This window comes from Panthera pardus, unplaced genomic scaffold (genome assembly GCF_024362965.1).
Source record: "Panthera pardus isolate Hobbes unplaced genomic scaffold, ASM2436296v1 HiC_scaffold_25, whole genome shotgun sequence".
NCBI lineage: Eukaryota > Metazoa > Chordata > Mammalia > Carnivora > Felidae > Panthera > Panthera pardus.
The window spans coordinates 86,036,910-86,053,983 of NW_026526821.1; the positions used below are offsets into that span (position 1 = coordinate 86,036,910).

The 17,074-nt window shown below is 40.3% G+C and overlaps 1 protein-coding gene across 10 annotated transcripts in view; it reads right to left on the reverse strand.

Moving 5' to 3' along the window:
- The window catches only part of AAK1 (AP2 associated kinase 1), a 171,134-nt gene that overhangs the window by 152,526 nt on the left and 1,534 nt on the right, over positions 1-17,074 (reverse strand). The gene's annotated exons all lie outside the window — the stretch shown is intronic.

The following is a 17,074-nucleotide window of genomic DNA, read 5'->3' on the forward strand; positions in this document are numbered from 1 at the left end:
CGCGCGCACGCTCTCTCTCTCTCTCTCTCTCAAAAATAAATAGACGTCAAAAAAATTTTTTTCAATTTGACTGGCTTCCCTACTGCTCAAAAATAAACTTCAGACACACAGAGTCCCTGTCATCTAGGCCCTATCTTTCTCCTCAGGCCTTTCCAGGTATGACTTTAGACAAAAATCATAAAGGAAAAGATCAACATACTTGATTCCACAAGAATTAAAAATATTTACAAAGGGGCACCTGGGTGGCTCAGTTAGTTCAGCACCAGACTCCTGATTTTGGCGTGGGTCGTGATCTCACAGTCGTGAGATCAAGCCCCACATCGCACTCTGCACTAAGTTTGGAGCCTGCTTGGGATTCTCTCTGCCTCTCCCTCTGCCTCTCCCCTGCTTGCACATGCATGTGCTCACTCTCTCTCAAAATAAACAAATTAATATATAAATGAATAAATAAATCTACAAAATCCCACTTTAACAGAAAGTAAATTACAAAATGGAAAAAAAGGCTGCGATGTATACATGTATGAAAGGATTAACATCTTAAATATGTAAAGAACTGTAAATTGTTAAGATGAACACTCTAACAGGAATATGAGCAAAGAAACATAAACAAAAAAATCACCACAGAAAAATATAAAAGACAGATAAAAAGACATACACACAGATGGAAAGAAAGAAAACATGTCCAACCTCATAAAGAAGATACTTCTTATGGGAGTACGTATTGATTTAATCTTTCTGGAGGCTGTTTTATTATATGTATCAAAAGTTAAAATATGCTTATCTTTTAATCCAGCCATTTCACATTTAGAAATTTATCCTAAGGAAGTAATAGAACAAGTGCCCAAAGGCTTGAAAAATACTCATTGTGGTTGTTCTGTAATAGCTATAAATAACTTCTAAATCTCTAATGTAGATTGGCTAAATAAATCACAACACATTCACATGATGAACTAAAATGGATGATGCAGACATTTAACACAAAAAAACAGGTATACTACTAAATGAGAAAGCAGATTATAGGGGATAATGTGAAATATATTCTTAATTTTATAAAAATACACAGGTCTGGAAGGCACACACCAAAATGTTAACAATGGTGATCTTTAGGGTTACAGGTAGTATTTTCTCTCTTAGTCTGACTTTATCTTCTAACTATTCTATTATCTTTATGGATTAACATGTGTTAAAAATATTTTAAGACTTCATGATAGCTTTCTTCCATATCAACCACAGATTATATATGGAACTTGTGTTCATTTTATTGTTTCAAGTCTTCCAGCCCCCAACAACAAATACCAGTTGAGTCTCCAGTAGGACCCTTACTGAGATACAAACATATAGCACTGAACAGTGAATTATAATCCTGGAAACTTTTCTACGGTTTCAAGTACATGGAAACTGAATGACTGGAATAATGTTATAATGGTGCCTAGAACGTTGCCTTACATTGGAAGTGTGGAGAAGGGATTTCTGTGTATGAGGAGGGCAGGTGGGAAAGAGAAGAAGAAAGGATAGAAAGTGAGAAGGAAAACGGAAATAGGTTAAATCCCTATGGCATTGATACTCAACGATACTCATTTTCAGACAAATGCTTATAAGCACATTTAATTAATAAGAAATATCAAGTGGTAACTCGTCATCTCTTCAGAACTCAACCTTTCTGGAACACAAGGCACAAAAAAGTAATTTCTGTGCCAACAGGAGACAAAGCCCATGGTCAGCAGCTCATGTTCCTTAATCACAGACAAGACCCTCAAATTCTCACTAACAGCCTCTTCATTGTTGCACACGGTTCTAGAACAGGCTTAGTCATCTAGTTTCCAAGTCCATAGCAGATTAAAAGCAGCAAATTAGAGAAACACTAATTCAGGAAGGCATGCAGATAGCAGTGAGAGGTAACAAGGGACAGTCTCATAAGAAAGAAACCAGAAACATGAAATTCACAAACATGAAATTCAAAAAGCAGTGCAAGTTTATTCAGGAGCAAACTGCCTAACCCCCATCAAGCAAAGATCCTAAGACATCTAGTAACAATGTATTTGAGAAATAAAGGATGGTGAGATGTTACTCTTGGAAAGAAACTTCATCATCATCTCGTTTTACAGAACAAGGAACATGATAGGCAGGGTGGGGAAGCAACTGTCCAGAGTAAGGCGTAGGGGTCACCAGACAGGCTCTGATCAGGCATATTTTCTACCTATATCATGCTGCCTCTGTGACATATAATCTAGAAGACAGGAAATATATAATGTGTTTCAGAAAAAGTCCTATCCAGGGACGCCTGGGTGACTCAGTCATTTAAGTGTCTGACTTTGGCTCAGGTCATGATTTCATGGTTTAGGAGTTTGAGACCCGCGTTGGGCTCTTTGCTGTCAGCACAAAGCCTGCTTCAGATCCTCTGTCCCCCTCTCTCTCTGTCCCTCCCCCACTCACTCTCTCTCAAAAATAATAAACATTAAAAAAAAAGAAAAAAGAAAATGTCCTATACAAAATAGTACATTTCCAAAATCAATAAACCCTCAGGGGTCAGGAAACCGGTCTTCCGATGGTGACTTATCTTGAATGGGCTTTCCAAATGACCAGGCCACTTTCCTATTTTATCCTTTGTTAGTTCCTCTCTTCATAGACTTAAGGAAAATTCTCCCTTCCTTCCTTACTCTCTTTAAAAACCCCAATTCAACTCCCACCCCACAGCATTCGATAGAAAACAAAAGCCATGAGGCAAGAACTCCTTCAACCTGTCAGACCTTACCAATTTCTTATCTTCTGTATCCATTCTTTCTCCAGTTCCTTCCAAGTCAGTGAATGGAATGCCCTTTCTCTTGTTCAAAGTCCTCTCCTGCACCTGAGTTGAGGATTCTATCCATGACCTGTCACCATGTTCTCAGTCCTATTCTATCAATAATCCCCCTATACTATATTTCCAACCTCTTTCTACTAGCTACTTTTCTGCTTAATGTGCTCAAGACTCTGCCACCATTAAAAATAATAAATCCCTCCATGACTCAGCATCCAACTGACTTCCCATTCTCTCATTTCACTGCCTCCTGACTCCACTCCACTCTACCATTCCACTTAAACTGCGCTAACAAAGCTCATGAATAATCTTCATATTTCCAAATCCAATAAATATACTTCCATCCTTATCATGACCTTACTGATTGCTAACACCCCAAAGTATCCACACCCTCCTTCTTTGAAATCTACTTAGTATTCATTGCCATCACTTATTCTCTCCTGGTTCTGTATCTATATCTCCAATCATTCTTCTGCCTCCTTCACCTGCTTACTCTTTCCTTCAACTGGCTTTCACTGAGTTCCTCAGAGGTGTCAGGCACCACACAGGGAACAGGGGATATACAAGGAACAAGTCAGTGAAGGTCTCTGTTTTCATGACAGTGATATTCTTGTGGAGGGAGATACACAACAACCAAGAAGCAACTGACACAGGCCAGCTGGCAGAATAAAACATGATGAGTTCCTTATATTGGATGGTGAAAGAAGGTCTCTCTGAGGTGAGTCTTAAGTGAGGTCTGAATGGCAAGAAGCAGCCAGCGATGGAAAGATCGGGAAGAAGAACATTCCAGGCATTAAAGACCTAAAGAGACCTCAAACTATAAAACTCCTAGAAGAAAACATGGGCAGCAATTTCTTTGACATTAGTCGTAGCAATATTTTTTCTAGATAGGTCTCCTAAGGCAAGGGAAACACAAGCAAAAATAAAGTATTGGGACAACACCAAAATAAAAAGCTTTTGCACAGTGAAAAACCTTTGTATTGTTTCGTACAAAACAAAAAGACAGCCTACTAAATGAGAGAAGATATTTGCAAATGATATATCTGATAAGGGGTTAATATCCAAAATATATAAATATCTTACATAACTCAACACCAAAAAAACACAAATAATCCAAGTAAAAAATGGGCAGAAGACCAGAATAGACATTTTTTCCAAAGACAACACACAGATGACCAAGAGACACAGGAAAAGATGGTAAAAAAAAAAAAAAAAGCTCAAGAGCAAACATCACTAATCCTAACGCAAATCAAAACCATAATGAGATATCATTACACCTGTCAGAAAGGCTAGAATCAAAAAGACATGAAATAACAAATGTTGGCAAGGATAAGGAGAAAAAGAAACCTTTGTGCACTGTTAGTGGGAATGTAAATTGGTGCGTGCACTGTGGAAAACAGTATGGAGGTTCCTCAAAAAAATTAAAAATAGAAATACCATGTAATGCAGTATTTCCACTATTGGGTACTTACCCAAAGAAAACAAAAATACTAATTCAAAAAGATATAAGCGTCCCATGTTTATTGCAACATTATTTACAATAGCCAAGATATGGAAGCAACCCAACTGTCCATCAACAAATGAATGGATAAAGAAGATGTGATATGTGTGTGTGTATGTGTATATGTACGTATATATATACGTGTGTATGTATATATATGTATACACACACACACACATACACACACACACACACACACACACACACACACACACACACAAAATGGAATATTACTCAGCCATAGAAAAAATGAGATCTTGCCATTTGCAACACGGATGAACCTAGAGGGTATTATGCTAAGTGAAACAAGTCAGACAGAGAAAGGCAAATTTCACTCATATGGGGAATCTAGAAAACAAAACAAATGAACAAAGAAACACAAAAAAACATACTCTTAAATACAGAGAGCAAGCTGGTGGCCGTCAGAAGGAAGGTGGGTGGGGTTGAAACAGATAAAGGGGATCAAAAGGTACAAACTTCCAGTTATAAAATAAACGAACAGCATAGGAAATATAGTCAATAATATTGTTATAACATTGTTGGGTGACAGATGGTGATTACACTCACCACCAGTGAGTGAGCACTGAGAAATGTACAAAATTGTTGAGTCACTATGTTGTACACCTGAAACTGTTAATTATACTTCAATAAAAAATTAATTTTAAAAATAGATTTTAATATATTTTTCTATCCAGGTATCTTTCTTCCTTCTCTCTTTCTCTTTCCTTCCTTATTTCATTCCTTCCTTTTATATTTCCTTTGTTCTTTTTTTTCCCTTCTTCCTTCATTTCTTCCTATCTTAAAAAAAAAGAAAAGAAAAGAAAAGAAAAGATTCCAGGCAAAGGGACCAGCCAAGCCTAAGATGCCAAAGAGGAAACGATGTTAAATGCTCAAAAAAATAAAGGGGAATCACTGTTGCTAAAGAGTCACAGGTTGAGGTAAAGAGAGATACAAGTTCTTGCAGGGGTTTGCAGGTCAGAGTGAGGAGTTTGGATATCCCTCCAGGTGTGCTCCTCTTCCTCCACCTCCCCACAGCCCGCTTCTCTCTTTTTCCACACAGTCTCCTTGTGAGATCTCATTCCATTTCACTTTACATTAATATCATGTGGTTATAGAACAACTCTCACAAAACTTTTCTCTAAAATCCAGGCCAGTCCTATCCACCAGTGTCCTAAACCATATCCACACTTGGATTTTCATTGGTGCTTCACGCTAAAAAGTCCTAAACCAAACTCATCCTCTTTCCCTCATACACTGTTCTTTCTTCATTCTGTTGACACCATTATCCACCAGTCACTTAAGCCAGGATTCATCCCAGCTTCCTCTCACCTCCAACATCTAATTATGAACACTGATTTTTCTAGTTTAAAGGAAAGATATGGAAAAAGGTAAGTAGAAAAAGAATGGGATCTTTTGCCTCACTGATATTGACACATCCCAGTACGGCTCATACATAACCCAAGGTTAACAACCCATCTCAAGAAGGTTGTCTTAGTCCCAGCTACACAAGTCTAACACTTCAGCCTAATCAACCCCATGTCACTGTCCCTCTCAAATGGTCTCAACAGAAACTAGAGAACTTAAAAATCATGTCTTCCAGTTAGAAGGTATCTTTGAGGTCATCCAGTGATCTCCATATTTATATAAGGAAAACCATAGTAGCGGAAGGGAACCCACATGTCCCAGATCACTGAGGAGACTACACAATCTACTTTCCTTACTTTATACAGCTCTTTGTTCAGATGAGCTAAACCTAAAACCAGAACTTGAATATGCATAGACCTGGACATTATTCTATCATACCACCTTCAAATCACTTTAAAATTGCTGGCTGAGCCACTTATATGACCCATTTTATGTTATGAACATAACATTAATATTCTAAAACTATTATTTTAAAAGAGAAAGAAATACTTCATTTTCTGGGAAAGTTTATCTTACCCAAAGTAACTTTTTTCAAGTGAATTCTCATCATTGATCAGAGAGCCACCAAGATCTGATCTTTCAACAAGGTCACAGAACTCATAGGGCAAACCACCAGGAAAGGCTTAAGGACGAGTCCCCTTTTCACTACTCCTCTCTGAAAGCAGCAAGAACAGGGAGAAATGAGTTCCTATCTATGTTCTAAGAGCTACATATAGTGACCAGTTTTAGGAACTACCTCTCTAGACTCAATTTATAACTGAGCTGCTAGTGCCATACCTACAAACCTTTTAAAAACAATATGCCCTCTGATAAACATAAAAGTCTCATATCCTCTCCCTCCCCCCAGCGCTTAAGACTACAATGTGCCTCTCTAAAGAGGGTATACCACCATTCCCCATACTATTTGAGGTCCCTCCTTTCCTACCTAGGCCTGGGGTTAGTATGTGCTTTTTCAGATTATGTATTCCTTTCCTATCTGTCCCCTGCTCCCATGCCCACTACCCTAAATGTAAGTTGAGAATCACTGTCCTAATTTACCACAAGCCAACAACCACCACAAGCTAGAAAATTAATGCATGCTTTGCTTAAAGAGAAACTTTAGTAACTTCTGAGTTGTTGATACTTGACCTAATCTTCTCCATCTTCACAATATAGCACTGAAATCGTTTTAGAATTCTTTTATATAGTTAAGATACTTGTACTTTATATCTCTGCTTTTGAGATTGATAGAATTAGTCATCAATAACTGAATTGAATCAGTAAAGAAATTTACACAATTTTCAGGAAGTCTGGAAGGTGTTCTATTTTGCTTTGAATTTTGTTATTTTTCAACTTTACCAAAAACCTAGATTTGAGAGCTCTTATCATTGTATTAAGGTCCCAAACATAGATCTGTTATGTTATTGGAATAGGAACAGGGAGGCCTATATATCTCACATCTGTCTGGTCTGTAGTGCCTGCCCAGTGAATGTGATTTAGTGCTGATTTACTGTATTATTTCTTCAGTTAATTTATTCTCCAGTACCCTCTGTTACAGTGTTCAGATTTAAGAGTCCTTAATTGGATACAAAATAAACCTAAGGTTTACACCTTGCCTCCTAAAAATTATCTAACACTAGAAAGTAGACACAAATGAAATAAATAGCAAAACACAACTTTGGGATTATGGGCCCAAACAGTCCACAAAGGCAGCAAGTATGACCAGCACCCACAGAACAGAAGGAGAGAGGGATCAAATGTGCTGCGGTTAGGTGGGAGTAAGGTAGGTGAGCAGGGCAGAGCAGGGGATCCCAGGTACAGGGAATGCTACGAGGAAAGCACTGGAAAGAACTAAACCCATGATTCATGGGAGAGGAGGAGTGCACAGGCCTGAATGAAGCAGACGACCTATATTAGAGCCTAAGAATGTGAAGCTGGATAGGCAGCTGGGATCAGGTGTTCCTCAGGGGCAGAGAGGCAGAGGCCCTTCATACTAATCGCAACATGACAGGCTGGGGAAATTTTCCAACACACAGGTGGCTTTCAAGCATGAAAAAAAAAAAAAAAATCAAACCACAACATTCATCTGAGATTCTCTTTCTTATCTTTATTCCTCATCTGTATCTATCTACACAATATAGCATTTATTTAAATAGTTTGAGTCCCTGTATATAGTTAAGATACTCATACCTTACATTTCTACTTTTTAGATTAATAGATTATATATATATATGTATATATATATATTACTAACATTAGTTACATGTATATATATATATATACACACACATGCACACGCACATATATATATATATATCTCTCTACACATATATATACATCTATATGTATATATATATATATATATCCATGACTAACTTCACCAGCTTATTCACACAGCAAAGCAAATACTGCCTGATTAAAACAAAATTCATGCACTCAAATGTTAAGAGTTACCATTTGCAGACTGCTAACTATATGCTAGGCACTATGCTAAGTGCTTTACGTAATTTCATCTAATCCTTACAACCAACCACAACATTATCCACATTTTATAAATGAGAAGCCTGGATGTTAGTTGCCCAACATCACAGGGACAGGTCCAGGATTCAGTCCAAGGGCTGCCTACCCCCAATTCCCATGCTTTTAAACCACCGCACATGGGTCTAACCTTGGAGGTCTTCTCCTGAGAAGAACATCACAGTGCTCCCGTTATTCTGGGGGACAGGGAAGGAAAGACACTACTGGATAGCAGGTTTTTCCCAATCATTACTGAGTTACTCCTTCTGGTCAAACCAAGATTATTCCATAGCTGAAAAGCCAGTTGGAATTATTTCTCCCAACACTGCCCACTCTCCACCAAGTGGCCCAGGCTTCTAAAACTAGAGGACACAGGTCTGAGGAGAAGGACTAGGCAAGTGGAAACTAAACAAATCTAACAAACTGGTAAGATAATCAGCACTTCCTGAACAAACAAGATTTCATGAGCAGGGAAAATGATGAGTTGAGGGTCCTAGCAGGAGACCTGCCCCCTCTGTAAATGCTGCTCAACCCTCAGTCCTCCAGGAGGGGACCAGCTGACAAGGCCTGAGTCCTCTCCTTTTTTTTTTTTTTTTTTTGTTTCTGAAGGGTAATAAAGTCTCCGTTTTGTTCTCAAATTCATGCTCAGTAGCACAGGGACAACAATCTCTCTCTTACCCTAAAAGTCCCAGTACAATAGCTGTAAGCATCCTCAAAAACAGGCAGCAAGCAAAATTACATGGCATTATATTGCTTTCTCCAAGATTCAAGTCCTAGATGAAAGGCATCATTATTTAAGATCATTATAATTACAAATGATAATCTAACATCAATGCTATGCTATGCTAGGCCTTCTATAATAATAATGTGCCATAAACTCTTGCATCCAATAAATAATCTCTCAGCTCTTCAGAAATCATAAATAACAAAGCTTCAATTGGCATTGCCATCCACTGTCTGCCAAGGTTAACTCAGGACCCAAGGAGAAAACTGACCATGGTGTTCAAGCTGATTCACTCACAGCAGCCCTCGAATGAAGCTCCAGATTTGCACTCTTTCAACTTTGTTCCAACTTGAAGAACTTGCCCTCTGCCAGGGTGGAAGTCTCGTTCATAAGAAGGACTCCTCTTTCCTAACAATTGTTCATAACTCAAAAGAAGAACTGAGATTGTTTGAAGTATATATAATACACTAAAAATAAAGATAGCAAACTGGTAATAATAAAGATACCGGAGGGGGGAAGGAGGCACAAAATACTGCAGCCAGTATTGCTGAGTGATTCAAAATCACATGGAATAAAAAGGCTTTTTTGCTTTGGTTATAAGCACAGAACATATGATTTATTTATGTAGGCAATTTTGTTCCTCAAAAGAAACCAAAAATGTTGCAATACTTACTTCAACTTTACTAAGAATATAACATATGCAAACGTGCAGAACTAGATGTGTTCCCTAAATAAAACAAGGTTACTCGAAGAAGGGGTTCCAGAGAAGACTCACAGTTAAGAACAATCCAGCTTCACAAAATCTTCCTCACCAATTCAGTCCTCACTGATCTCTTTCCCCTCAACACCTCCAGAATTTAGAGACTACGCCACCCACCCTATTGTCTTATAGGGCGTTTTTGTTTCTTGTGTGTTGGTCACATTATGTCAACAAAGAGGGCAGGAGCCAAATCTTCCGTTATTTTTCTATATGTCACAGCATCTTAGAGCTGAAAATACCATAGATGCTCAATAAACCTTGCTACTCCTGGCTGGCAGGGCAAGCTGTCTCATGCACTCTACATTATACCTACATCCTCTCAGAGGAAGAGGATGTTTATTATAAATGAGGAACCAGTGGCTCCTATTGGTTAAATTACTTCCCCAAAGCCATACTGGCAAACAGAAGTCAAACAACTTGAACCCACTATCCCTAATTGCAAGTGCTAGACTCTTCCTGAAAATTCTTCCTGTACAAAGGATTATCTACACCTTCTCTCACAACATTCTGATTCCTGTACAAAGGATTATCTACACCTTCTCTCACAACATTCTGATTTTTAATGACCCTTCCCAACTGAACCTCCCTGTGAGCAATTCAAGTCAGAAAATGCTTCCACAATATTTTGGGGTTGCTCAGATATGAGCAATGAGAACATTGGGAGAATTTTCTAAAACTCATAATCCATATTCAGCCAGTGGTAGAGCCTACAAACCCTTGCCGTTCTACCTCCTTTAGTTTACTGGTTTATTTCTGGAAGTAGCTATTTTACACAGAAAATGACATAAAGATTTTTAACCATATTAGGTTAAGAAAGATAACTGCCTCACTGATCCTAAGAAAATGAATTTAAAAATTAAAGGATTTGCCTAAAGTCAGATTAGACCCTTCCGAGCCATCTCTGACTCCTCTCTCTTTCCCCACATTGGTCAACACATCACGTTGTGCCACCTTGGCACAACTGACATTTTGAGCTAGATAATTACTTGTGGTGGGGAGGGAGAGCTGTTGGGTATGCTGTAGGATATTCAGCAATATCCTTGGCCTATACCCACTAGATGCCAGTATTACCTCCCACCTGTAACAATCAAAAATGTCTCCAGACATTATTAAATGTCACCCGGGATAATCGCTGTTGGGTGAGAACCACTGCTCAAGACCAGTGGGGTCTCCAAACAGAGGGCCACAGAACAATCCACTGGGGAAGAAAAAAATATATATGAGACTCTCTACTTACATTAATTTCCATCTTAGAAAATAAGATTTTATCTTTATTTACTAGATGGCCCAACACTAGTGCTGCCATCCAGTCTCTATATCAGTCACATGTCTCATATGGATCTGATGGAATAATGAGCAAAGAGTGGAAGCTCCAAAGCACGGGCTGCACAGTTCATGTGCTTGGTTAAGTGGATTTACTGATTACATCTGTTTTAAGTGAATTAATCTTCATAAAGCAAACAAGGGGCAAAGATTCCTGCAAAGATATATTGGATTAAAGATAATAGGGGCACCTGGGTGGCTCAGTCGGTTAAGCGTCCGACTTCGGCTCAGGTCATGATCTCACGGTCCGTGAGTTCGAGCCCCGCGTCGGGCTCTGTGCTGACAGCTCAGAGCCTGGAGCCCGTTTCGGATTCTGTGTCTCCCTCTCTCTGTGCCCCTCCCCTGTTCATGCTCTGTCTCAAAAATAAACGTTAAAAAAAAAAAAAAAAGATAACAGAAGCATACATGAAGAACAAGATAATGGTAGAGCCTCAATTCTATTTGTGGTATACTTAACTCTCTATCAGTCACATTACGATGTACAAACGGTCACAATCTAATATGACAAGAAGTTTACCAAAACCTATCTAGAGGACTTAAAAGACAGATTCCCATCTATGATCAAAAATGATGAATTTCATTTTAAGTATGTACTGTGCCTTCAGATATTAGTTAATGATAGCAGGACATAAATAAATAAGCATGTACATAATGAAGGAATTAAATGTTTAACTGATAGTGCCATTCTATCCAAAGAGTTTAGAGACTATTGCTCTAAACCAACACTGTCTAATAGAACTTTCTGTGATGATGAAATATCTTCTATCTGTGCTGTCCAAAATCATAGGCACTAGCCACATGTGGCTATTAAGCAACTGAAAAGTGGCCAGTGTGCCTGAAGAATTAAAGTTATATTTTAATTTAGATAATTTAAATTAAACAGCCATATGTGGCTCTGGCTACTTTATTGGACAATGTAGCCCTGGACCACTAATAGATTATGCTATCTCAACACATAAAGCTCCCAGCAAGCAGTGCACTTCCCTAAACTTTTGTCTTGGGCCATGTTATTCTGCCTAGAAAATTCTCTCAATCTTTTCCATCTAGTAATAAGTTCTTGTTTTTGAAGACATACCTCAAATATCCCCTTTCTTCAGCTTTTCCTGACTATTCCTGACCCCACAAAATTCATGGCTGCCTCTTATCTGTTCCCCTCCCCTTTTTACATCCTTCCATTATTGCACTTGGAGGTATTGGCTCACGTACCTGAAGTGCTCTCACTGTGAATTCCTCAAGGCAGTCTTATTTCTCACTGGCTGATGCCCAGCACATAGTGAGGGCTCAGGAACAGTCACTGGATATGGCAATGAACGAACCAACAAACCTTGACCTCCCCACTTATACTCCAGTGCTCCTTCCACCACACCAAAAAATGGCTCCAGAAAAGCAGACTGAAGGCCACTCTTTGCTACTTCACAGTGCCAGATGCTACTTCAATAGACAATACCATTTCTATTATTGTCACTGTTTGGCTCTTTCAGATGCAGATGTCACAGTTATTTCTTCAGCAGGCTTAGAAAGCATTTATCCTTGCAAGAGTGCAAGATGAAGGTACATGGTGGTGTTAGTCCCCTTTCTGAGATGCCAACTTTCAAACACTGTGACGACTGCTCTGGTGCCGTAATGTTTCGTATGTACTTTATGAATGTTTATCAAGCTGTCCCCATGTACTCTACATGCAGTTTTAGCTGCTGAGGTACAAGTATATGTCTCCCCTCATAATCTCCCACTCAAAACCCACGTGAAACTGTTTCTCTTCATCATCTCTCATTAAAGGAGTGTGACTTTGCTAGACCAAAAGAAAGGCTTTGACCATGCAACTAACTGCTTATTCTGGATTTCATTTCTGAATTCTAGATTTGGCTATATTTAGCAAAGCTATAACCGTCATCATGCCTGAAGCCAGGAAGAAGACACCATTCACAAACCACCCCCTGAAAATCTGCAGTTGCCACTAAAAAACCAGACTTCCCAGCAGGCAAAGACATCTGAAGTGGGAGGGATCAAATTGGTGTCTGCGTCAGAGAAGACCTCAGGTGCTTGTAACTGACTCTCTGCCTGGCACTAAAGCTCTCCATAACCTTATTTCCTCTTTTCTCTCCAACCTACCTTCTGCTCTGGTCAATCATCGTCATTATTTCTCCCGTCCACTCTCTTCTGTAACACTGGTCATCCCTCTCCCCCACCTACTTCTCCTTCAAGCTGCCTGCCTCTCACGGAACCTTCAGGACCATCCTTCTCCCCAACACTATCCCCTCCCTTGCCCCACAAATAGCACAGGGTTGAGGCACACAGGGTAGCAGTGCATAATGGAGAGCTACTCAATGGTTACTCAAAAAACCCAGCAAGTGAAGAAAGTGAACAGCAAGGGAATAGCCAGGGAACAAATGCAGAATTTCCTTCTACCATTCTATGCCCTTCTTTCCTTGATTCTGGAAGGGAAACTTGTGCTAACCCAAATGATAACACTGGACTCGTCAGTGTTCCTGAACTCATCATACTGTTTCACCACTCCACACTTGCATAGGCTCCTCTTTCTGCGGGGAAGGCATTGGGCAACCCTCATCTGGACCATCTGCTGGGCAATTTCCATTCCTGTTCAAACCAGACATCATCTATAAACCCTCACCCTCAGGCCCTCTCTTTATCACCTCATAACATCTTTTTACCGTCTAGTATGTACCAAGAGCCATGCTAAGTGCTGGCCACTGATCTTGGGGTTATTTGTTGGTCTGTGAGCACCTGAAGACCCAGGCCCACATCCTGTTCTTCTCAGTAGCTCTGGAACATAATGCAGTGCCTACCACAAAGGCCTAACGAAAATTCACTAAATGAGTACATGTATGTATCACATCAATACCAACACAATAGAATTATGCTGCATACGCATGTGTATACACATACATACATACACGTATACATATGTTTGTTTTAGGTCGTTTCACACACACACTTTTAAGCCTCACTACCTTGTGATGTTGGGAGGAGAAATCGTCAGCTTACTGGTATGGAAACTCACTTAGTAGTTCTTGTTAACTCTAGACCTGAATTCCTTTAGTATAAGTAAGGAAACTGCTCTGCAGGGGCACGTGACCCACCTTATACAGAACTGATGCAGTTCTGGAATGTGGTCTTAGACACAGTAGGAATTCGACAAACATGTACTGTTTAAAGCTTAGAACGTAAGGCCTCACATAGCTAAGGATGTATGACAAAGGCACTACTCTTCAGTCCTTCTCTGAGCACTGCTCCTATTGTCCCATGGAGCTTATTCTGGAAGCTTAAACCCAGTCTTTCCTTGACATCACATGCCCATTACCTCAGACATGATTAGGAAGTCATCATGGCATCTTTACTAAGGAAGCTAAAGAGAAAATATCTCCCTCTACACCCAGCCTAGAGATAGCCATATCCTTCTGAATTCATGGTGTAGAGCCTTCACTTCTTCCAAACAAGCCCTCGGTGACTAGTTAGTGAAAGCAGATGAACAGTGCTGATGCTGCTGATGGAGATGGCAGCCCAGACGTTCTCCTTTATTACTACAGCAGCTCCTCCTCGGTGTTCCTGCATTCCTCACTATAAAGCAGAGACCAACACCCAAATTAGAGAAACAGGGGTGACAGGTGGGATGTGGTGGGAAAAGAGTCTATGTTTAAAGCCCACCCTCCCCATACTGCCTGGCCACTGTCCTGGGCACTCGCACAGTTGTCCTCGGACAACTCTGGCTGGAACTGGTGGTTAGGGCAGCACCTGGAAACTCAAAAAGGTAAGGGTACAGGAAGGAACGTGGCTACCCAAAATATCTATTGACCCTTGAAGGAGCTAGTGAGGCTTCTGCAGAAAAATATCTGACTCTGTCCACCCACAATAGGGAACGGGATGGCTGCAGATCGCTGTAGCCAAACTAGCCTTCACAATGCCCCTTCACTTCCCCTGAACTATATATAGGATGTAATGTTGCTGCCAAATAATGGCTGCCGCTCGTTGAACACCTGAAAAATGTTAAATAATTCATATACATTGCTTCATTTAATCTTCACAACCACTCCATAGGACAGGGGTTCTTGATCTTTTGCTTGCATCAGAATCTCTCCAGAAATCTGTTAAAGCCCCACACTCTTGGTTTATGGGGTGAGGCCTAATTCGCATTTCTAATAAGCTTCCAGATGATGCTGATGCTCCTGATCCAGGCTCTACACTTTGAGAACCACTGTCATAGGGAAACAGATTTGAGACAGGCTTGAAAAGTCTTATCCAAGGTTTCACAGCTAGTAAAGAACAGATGCAGAATTCGAACCTAGATCTGCCTGACTACACAGACACTGCTGGTAACCGTGCTGTACTGTATGTGTGAGTATCTGCCTTGTCTTCCCAAATTGTGACAGCTCCTTAAAAGCAGACATCACCCTTTAGAACTCCCCATATCCCTCTCAGAACCTAGCAGTGCCTTTTTACTTAGTGGACGCTACATAAATACTTTGTATATTGACTCCTACATAGCTATATACTTCTAAGAGCCACAAATGCAAAGTCTCAGTTAAAGAACATAAAAAGAACATTATCACCAGACCCAGTTTTACGTGAGACTCTCTCCTGCTGCTCTGAGTCTTTGTCCATGCTGTCTCCACACTTGGATAACTCCTACTCATTTGGTCAGTCACTTCCTGCAGAAAGCAATCCTTGGCTCGCTAAAACTGAGGGCCGCTGCACCCTAAGCTCATCTCCATAGCACATATCACTCTATCCTAACTGGCTGTTTTCCATCTCTCAAAGTAGTTTGTAAACTCTAGCATCTAGTTTTATGTCATACCTCCAGGGTCTAGCACAGTGCCTGGTACGTCATAGACACTCCATAACTGCTTGTTGAATGAACAAATAAATGAATGCAGAGCTGCAAGCCCTAAGTTCCACTTAAAAATATCATAATGCGTGATGTGTAATTCTCAGGGATGAATTCCAGGGAAGAGGAGGACAGCCTAGATGACAAAGACCAATTTTCCTTTTATCTTCCCCATCATTCAGATTCTGAGAACAGGTACTGCTTAGGGTAGCCCCACGTACAAGGAGACAATATCCTAGCTGAACCAGATGCTCCCGGGCTATACAGTCAGCAGAGGCCACTCAAAGAGAAGGAAAGAGCTCTGTACCCCTCATTCCTCCTGATTTCTCTCTCACACACTCCTTCTCCATTTCTCCATCCCACTGCAGTCAAGGGCTTTGGCACGGGAATGAAGAGACAGATCAGACTCAAGGGTGCGGATCTGGCAGCGGGCACAGAAGCATCTCCCATCCTGCACCAAAGCCCACAAGGAAAGATCCAGAGGGACAGTGACTCAGGACCCGGATTAAGTCCAGCTAGAGCAGTGCTGAGAATGGAAAAGAGCAACAATTTCACAAGGACATTAATTGTCAGATCTTTTTTTTTCTAAAGTGCTTTTAAAGTAATGGCTTCCACCCTAACCCCAGAAAACTGGGCCCGGTTGAACCCAGTACTCCAGTACTTGCACAAGCTGAGAGTCAAACAGCTTTTTCCTCCTCCTAACCCACCCGCCCACAACACTCACCATGACAGGGATCTCCCAGGCCCAGGTTAGGACCCTTGCTTCAACCTTAGCTTGCAAAAAAGGCTCCACTCCAGCTAATAAACTGTCCCCCCACAACCACCATGCTGCAGTAACAGTGGCATCCCCCTTCCCCAATCCCCTCTCAACCGATAACACAACCTACAGCAGGTTGGCCCCATTCAATTAGCTTGAATAGCTTCATGCCAAGGAAATCGCTGCTTTTATTAAAAATAAAAGCACACAAGGCAGGCAATGGGCTGTGAAAAGTATGAGTCTGGTGTAATTATGAAGGTCGAGGTTAAGGTTACCAAAAGAGACATGCAAAGATTTCCAGAAAGCCTGGAGGATAAAAAAACATATATTTACATATCTATAGATACACAGATGAACACACATGTAGGGAATTTACACAGCAGATCTAAATAACATCTTCTCCAACAGAAGAAAAATAAAAATCAGATGTCACTCTCAAGTAATTCTTTTG